Source organism: Melitaea cinxia, chromosome 1 (genome assembly GCF_905220565.1).
Source record: "Melitaea cinxia chromosome 1, ilMelCinx1.1, whole genome shotgun sequence".
Classification (NCBI taxonomy): domain Eukaryota; kingdom Metazoa; phylum Arthropoda; class Insecta; order Lepidoptera; family Nymphalidae; genus Melitaea; species Melitaea cinxia.
Genome location: NC_059394.1, coordinates 1,404,417 through 1,413,394, shown reverse-complemented (window position 1 = coordinate 1,413,394; position 8,978 = coordinate 1,404,417).

The window sequence follows — 8,978 nt, the reverse complement described above, 5'->3', positions numbered from 1 at the left end:
CACACACACACACTGCCATACGTGTCTGTGAATTTAACCCGGTGATTGCGGTCCCGGTCATATTTATCCCGTAAAAGACTTTTCGCTTGAGGAAATTGTCCAAATATGATTTTTGTGAATAGTTTATCCTTAAATTTAATAAAAATGTGTAAAACAATTTTTTACAATAACCGGACAGATACAGATTGGAAGTACATTACACCCGTTTTTTTTTTTTTTTTTTTTTTTTTAATAATATTGCTTTAGGTAATACGGTAGTAGCTTCATATGAAAAATAATATTTTTTTAAAGACGAATATAAATAATTATATACTAAAAAAGGACGATTTAAATGTACTTTCGAAGCCTACTTGAACAAATATATTTTTGTTTTAGATTTTTTGAATAAGCAGTACACGACAATGTAGTAGGATATTTAATTAAGAGCTCTTAATTCTAACCCGCGCAGTCAACGTGTTAACAGCAAGGGTTTCATTAAAAAGTTAAAAAATGTCAACTTGCTAGATTAGGGGGTTAAAGTTTAATTAATTTTAAAATGTAAAAAGTTTCGCGAAAATTAATAAGTTTTCAAACTTCTGGACCGTCATTGTAGGGTGACACGTTCAATGGACAAATTGTTCGTCATTTTGTAAAAAAAAAAAGTTTTAGTATAAAAAGGAATTTTCTTTATTCACTTCTCTACGATATCTGATTAAAACTTTACAAAAATTTTGGATATGGATGTGTTTTTTACATTAAAATAATATTTAATAATTGTGTTTGCTCGCAAACGAAAAAAAAACCGACTTCAATTACATCGACAAGTAATACAACGTAGATCGACAAAAGTCAAGCAACCACGCGTTATCAAAGATTATTCAAAAAGTAGTTATCAGATCTCGATAAAATTTATATGTGACCACATGATAAACATCAGCTTTCGATTAAATTGAAAATTATCAAAATCGGTACACCCAGTAAAAAGTTATTACAGATTTTCGAGAGTTTCCCTCGATTCCTCTGGGATCCCATCATCAGATCCTAGTTTCCTTATCATGGTACCAAACTAGGGATATCCCCTTTCCAACAATTTTTTTTTTATCAAAATCGGTACATCCAGTAGAAAGTTATGCGGTATAATACAACGTAGGTCGACGAAAAAAGCGTCAAGTAAAAACGCATTATTAGATATAACTCGAAAAGTAGTTGTTAGATCTCAAATAAATTTAAATGGGACCAATTGGCACACACCACCTTTCGATTAAAACAAAATTTGTCGAAATCGGTCTACCCGGTCAAAAGTTCTGATGTAACATACATTAAAAAAAAAATACAGTCGAATTGAGAACCTCCCCTTTTTTGGAAAGTCGGTTAAAAAATAGATGTTGGCCGATTCTCAGATATGCACACAATATTTCATAAAAAAAACTGTCCAGCCGTTTCGTAGGAGTATTGTAACTAACATTGTGATACGAGAATTTTATATATAAGACTAGCGACCCGCCCCGGCTTCGCACAGTAGCAAAAACTATCAGTGTTCCTCTATTATATTATGCATGTATTATACATATAAACCTTCCTCTTCAATCACTCTATCTATTAAAAAAAACCGCATCAAAATCCGTTGCGTAGTTTTAAAGATTTAGAGATACATAGGGACAGAGAAAGCGACTTTGTTTTATACTATGTAGCGATGTGACAATCACCATCATATCCATATAAAAGGCTACTTCGCTAACTTAAACTCATAAATATATCTTCTCATAATATAACTCATAAAACGGAGCAGGTACCCGGAGCACCAGGTGCTCATTAAACTTTGGACATTTTTATAGCCACCCTCACTTCGAACAAGAAAATCATAACTTAAAGTATTCAGGAAATTTAAAATGTACTAGAAACTTCGAATTGGCTATTCTCTTGCATGTATGGATTATACCTTCGTAAGTGGATATGTAGGAGGTTAGAGTAAAAAAGAGCAACTGACTTTTCATAAGCAAGTGAAACAATTAACAGTGATTTATTTATTTTTTTGCATTTTGCAGAAGCGTTACATGTTGGAGTAGCGTGGTGGATTAAGCTCTGATCCTTTTCCTACATGGGGAAAGAGGCCTATGCCCAGCAGTGGGATATTAAAGGGTGAAACATATGTATTTTTTACTAAGAACTAGCTGATCTACCAGACGTTGCTTGTCTTGTAAACTATCAAACGGAAAAAGTTTAATTAATCCTGACGTTTTCGGAATCGTGAAATTTTACATTTTTTTGCGCAATTTTCTTAATTTTCATTAGAAAAACTTCCGTCGCTTAGACCGAATATAAAATCATCATATCAAAAATTTCGATCTAGCGAGTACATCGTTCCATAGCTTAATTGGCTAATGCACCGACACGGTAAGTCGGAGATGCAGGTTCGATCCCCGCTGGAACGGTCGATTTTTGATAATATATTTAAAAAAATTGTTTAAAAAACTAAATGTAATTAGCTGAATTGGTCCAGCCGTTCTTGATATTAGCGCTTGAAACACGTTTAGCGATTACTATTTATTAATATGGATGTAATGCATTTAACAATTAAATATATTGCATTCTTAGTATTCCCATAACATATAAATTGCTCGCATTGCTTACAAGAAGTCATTGAAGCGGAATCCAAAACGATCTCGAAAGTCTCTAACTTAATTAACGATAAGCAACTGAATGGCCCGGAAGCGGCGACAAATATGGCGGCGCTTCCGGCTCAGGATAAGTGCAATAAACGCCATTATAACGCCACGTTCTTTTGATCCCTATTTATAATTAAACGATGTTGAAAAGACGTATTCATTACATTAAATTTACGCCGCCTGACTTCGAACGGTCACGATTAATATTAAGTCTGTCGAGAATATGTTTAATACATATTGTGGCAGCCATAGTAGTTTTTATAAGTATACAGATAAATTGTAACATTCTTATAAATAAAATGCTCAGCGTATCAATATCATATAATGATCATATATTCGCTTCAGCCTGTAATATCCCACTACTGGGCATCGGCCTCTTTCCCCATGTAGGAGAAGGATCAGAGGTTAATCCACCACGCTGCTCCAATGCGGGTTGGCGGATATATTCCTTACTATGAGTAACGATCGCTATCAGGTGTACATGATAAAAACCGGGACCGACGGCTTAACGTGCTCTCCGAGGCACGGTGGGGAGACCCACTAGGACTGCACAAACACCCAGACCACGGCAAACACCTGTATGGCCAATACAAATGTTTGTTATGTGCGAGGATCGAACCCGCAACCGCCAGCGCAACAGGTAAAATCCATGGCTGTGACCGCTGCGCCAACGCGGCGTCATCATATATAGTGTGTTATCAATTAAACAGCTTTTTAAAGGATTTAAATATATTTATTTAGTATTATGTTTTTACGTTCAATTTTACGTTTCAATATTCTAGCATTATTATAATATTGCATTTTTTAATTACTTAAAGAAAATAAATGACAGAGAATTTACACTGAAACGAAGGTACACAGAATTTGCGTCAAAATTAAGACGTCAACGTAAACAAACTACATTAATAAGGGTAAAAAATCGTCGCATTATATTCACCTCATTATACACCGAGTAATAAATGTAAATTTACCAACCCCTGCTCATAAACAACCACCAATCTGTTACCATCTGGGAAGCGAAGCGATAGATACAAATCTTGTTGGTTAGTACACGTCAAACACATTTCTTTTTTTAAATTGTGATTGTGTAAACATTCAAGCCTTGTATTTTAAACTAATTTTGCAACTTTTGACAAAATAAATTTTTTTTTTCTATAATTTTTAAAATATTTTACATTCAAGCATAAACTTACACTCAAATAAGTGCCAAGTTCTTCATTAACTTAGAATCAGAGATTAACGGAACGTTACATTTCAGGAAAACATGACATTAATACTTTTTTTTTCATAGAATTTACTTAATAAATCTACTATAAATAAAATAATTATTAATTCTACAACATTTAGTAGTTTTTGCCTTACAATTCTGTAGAATACAAATCGGAGAATTTCATTTTTTTAAAAGAAAGCAAATAATATATAACTATCTCATAGGAAAAGAAAAGCTCATCGAGCAGATAGACAGCAATCCTAAGCGAGCTATCATTCGGTCGCGCGGCCAGCGTTTAATTTTATAAGCTGATGATTTGTGTGGTGCGGTGGGACCGAAGTTTCATTTTTGCCCAACTGCCGTGTACGTGTTCTGTCGACTACGATATTTATTGTCCCACAGCCCTTTAAAATGCTGTAGTAAATTTATATTAAGGAATTACTACGTACCACAACTGGGATTCAAACTTTATTTAGAATGAGATCTTTGACTGGAGAACAAAAAAATAGTATGTAAAATGAAAACTTCATTGGCAAGAGCAATCAATATATACAAATATATAAAGTTGGAGAGTCTGTTTGTAACATTAAAATAACCGCTTTTTACTAAATGCATATGGAATGTATACACGATACCAAAATAACATTTTTTTACAATTTTTATCTGTCTGTCTGTCTGTTTGTTCCAGCTAATCTCTGAAACGGCTGTACCGATTTTGACGGGACTTTCACTGGACAGATAGCTGATAAAATAAGGAGTAACTTGGGCTATTTTTATTTTAGAAATTTACTTATTCTTGACTCTGCGAACTGAACAATAACTTTTTTGTTAATTTCACCACGTACGAAGTCGCAGGCACAGCTAGTTTATAATATAATCATAACTAATTGAGAGCTAATTATCAGCTAATTTATAATAATAACGAAAATTATTACGTATTATTTGAATATACCAACCACAGCGACACATCAGCAAAGAGTAGCTGACTGTATCTTTCTCGCTCGGGTACGTTCGGCGGTCCCGAGTTCACCCGATCGAGTCTTTCACCTCAGAGCGCGACGGATCATCCTAATTTACTACATACGAAAAATGTGAGTGCGTTGCGCCAAAAGAAGTTTTCACTTCAAAAACACTTAAAACATCGACAACTAAAGTTATTAGAAACTAGCTGACCCGGCGAACTTCGTATCGCCTAACACAAACTTTATCGTATGGTATTAAAGTTCAAATTGACTTTTAAGTATTATCACAAATCTTATGTATGGGAGTATAGAAAAGTGTTGTTTTTAGACTTTTTCAGGAAATTTAAATTTTTTTTTTTTTTTTAGAATTTTTCTCTCCGTAAGGACCATCCTCGTACTTCAAGGAATATTTTAAAAAAAGAATTAGCGAAATCGGTCCAACCGTTCTCGAGTTTTGCGCTTAGCAACACATTCAGCGACTCATTTTTATATTATAGACTAGCTGACCCGGCGAACTTCGTATCGCCTAACACAAACTTTATCGTATGGTATTAAAGTTCAAATTGACTTTTAAGTATTATCACAAATCTTTTGTATGGGAGTATAGAAAAGTGTTGTTTTTAGACTTTTTCAGGAAATTTTAAATTTTTTTTTTTTGAATTTTGCTCTCCGTAAGAACCATCCTCGTACTTCAAGGAATATTTAAAAAAAAGAATTAGCGAAATCGGTCCAACCGTTCTCGAGTTTTGCGCTTAGCAACACATTCAGCGACTCATTTTTATATTATAGAAACAACAAAAAAGTACTCGTCAGATTCTACTCAAAATATGACATCATTATAAACACAAATTATTGTCAATATATTTAATTGTCAAGCTGCTTCAAATATCTTGTAGAAATAATTATATTATTTATACTGATATTACATGACATGTATATTTCAATTATCGTTAATATTTAAAATGTAAATATATTCTTTATGTTTTGTCAATCATCGAAAATAATAGCGGTTCACTAAGGAACAAAACACAAGCTGAAGAAGTCTTTGCTTGACACACTTCTTGCTTTTGAGGGCGACCTATATTCGGGAAGTAATCTTGGTACTTTTGTCTTTTTCATTATTTTTGTGTTGAATTTTTGACTTCAATTTGTATAAAGAAAAAAGTTTGATATACTTTGAAACTGCGATTCAAAATCAAAGACTTACGCGTCCCAAACAGTTTTAAAACCTCTATTTTAAAGTATGATAATTTGTCCGCACATAAAATATTGATAACTGTGTTTGCTCGCAAACGAAAACAAAACCGACTTCTATTGCTTCGACAAGTAATACAACATAAGTAGACGAAAAAAATTAACAAACACACTAGTCGTCACTACGATGGTTTCCCTCGATTTCTTCGGGATTCCATAATCTGGTTTCCTTATCACGGTACCACACTTGGGATATCTCCTTTCCAATAAAAAAAAAGAATTATCAAAATCGGTTCATTAGCGACGAAGTTATCCCCGAACATACATTAATATACATATACGGTAGAATCGATCATTTTTTGAAGTCGGTTAAAAATACTCTATAAGTAATAGTAAAATTATAGGTTATAGGTTCGAGTTGTGCTTATTTTGTGTATAAATATACGAAGAAAATATAGAATGCATATTACATAATTATGACAAACCGAACCGGCAAACCATGTACCGCCATATTTTGTTTTTTATCGTAAATATATCGATTTCTTTTTTTTTTTTTTTTTTTTAATTTTTACCTTGCCTTGCGATAATAACAAATAAAAACAAAAATAAAAATCAATTTATTGCTGAAATATATATACATTTTACGATCTTAAAATACAATTACAAGCAATCAACCGACGTGCATCATTAATTAATGCATTGAGGTTAGCGTTACATTGACATTTTATTTTTGTTTTTTATTTTATTCTGTTTTTGATAAAAATGTATCCGATCTTCTGTATACACGAGCCAGAGCGAGCAAACACAATTACTACATATTACTCAGTATATAAAAACATACTTACGTGTCATATGTCACTTAACATATAATAATTTTCAGAATTTAAACATACAATATTTTATATCAATATTTATTTACATTTATACACGTTTATTATACTATCTTTATTATTTATGTATGAATATTTGTGTATACGTATGTATTATTGAATCTATCATACACTATTTTTATTCATTCTTAAGATTATTGTACACTTCCTATCCGTCACTACTGTATCGTGTCCTGTGCCCAGATTATCTGGAAGAAATCACTCTTCAGCAATAAGATCGCCTTTGTACATCTTTTTTTTTTAGTTACTACTGTTTGTTCATATTTTGGCGTACAATAAAGAATATATTATTATCATTATTATGTTCTCAAACAACACACATTGTGTACCGGGGTTAGGTTTCTAATTCAGCATTCAGTAACAAATACCAAGTGAAATGTCATTTCAGCAGTGGAACAATGGGACAAGTCGGCTACACCTGTTGGCGGCCATAACTCTACATCAAGTTAAGCGAGATTTATGGCTCCCACTACCACAACGCCATAGAGATTACAGAAACGACACGAGATTCATACACATTCAATGTCGTCGAGCTTAATTGTTTGTTGATTTAATATTCTTCATATATATAAATTAAACGCCGAATGTACGCGCATATCTTTTGAACAAATGTGAACAAACATTTGTTATACTTTGGATTATTATTTTTGTTTTGTGTTATTGTAAAAACAAAATAGAATTAAATTTACAAAAATATGTTATTTTCACGAAAAATAAATAGCGCGCGAACTTCGTAACGCTAGCTAGAAATTAATAAAATACAATTTTTTATGCAAGAAAGCGTTGAAAGCGCTTTTAGATCATCATTTCACAAAATAATGACACGGTCAGTCGGAGACGCGGGTTCGAATCCCGCTGGAGCGGTCAATTTTTGATATGATATTCAAAAATGTTTAGAATTCCTAATGTGTGGGTAACAGAAAAATAAATTCGTACATACTGATTTAAAATACAAAAATAAGTATTTTAGCCGCTCGTTAAAATATTTATTATATTTCTATATAGATTACAAATATTTCTAACAACATTCTCGTATCTCTACATCGTTGTTAATCCACGGTTGCACTCAACTGTATTGTTGCGTCGGATGTCAGGTTTTAAATGTGAAAATATTAACTCTCCTACGTTTGCGGTTTTTATATTACTATTATTTATAGCCATGGGAGGGAGGGAAAGTCGGACAGACCCCTAAATAATACACTGTTATAGGAAACCTCGAAACAAAAGCGTAAAAGAATATCAAACGAGCAAGTGTTCGAAAATCAAAATCAATATTTGAAGAAAAAACTTTGTACCCCTTTTTTACGGAAATTGCGCGGACGGATGCATAAAAATATATTAAATAAATAAATAAAACACACGCATATAAATACTATTTTGTTGATTGTAAAAGTCTGTAGTCAAATTAATTTTTTTTTTTTGAAAAAGGTTCTTTATTTTCATTATATTTGTTTTTTTTTTTTTAAATTTCAATTTTTGATAATGGTCGAACTTCGACCTCTGGGCGACCACCAGTTTCAATAAAGACTTCAAAAGCACTTTTAATTCGTTATTTTAAAACGTACCAAAGTATATCTATACGAATATTATAAAGCTGAAAAGTTTGTTTGTTTATTTGTTTTTTTTTTTTTTGTATCGGCTGGCCCATTTACCGAGGAAGACTATAGGCTATTTTCTTTTTCAAATTAACACGAGCAAAACCGCGGGGCACAGCTTAATTACAGTCAATGTGAAGTGTTGAAGAATTGTTGATAGAATGGCGAATTTTTGATTTATATTTAAAATTTTATGGCAAAATTATTTTAAAATAACCTCAGTTACGTTTTACTCGAAAATTATATTATATTAACACTATTCAAAAGGTAAAAGTCCTTTTCAACTTTACTTTTATCACATGACACACTGGGACACGATGTAACTCTGAAGCAGCTTTTATAAAGCCTAGATACCAGGTTATCCCTCGGGAAATTATTAGGTATTACTAAGTGGACGCGGTGGCCTGTGGAGCCTCATTCAAACGACATTGTGTTACTGTTATAACCTTATTACGATCTAGGTTTTGTGGCAGATTTGCATG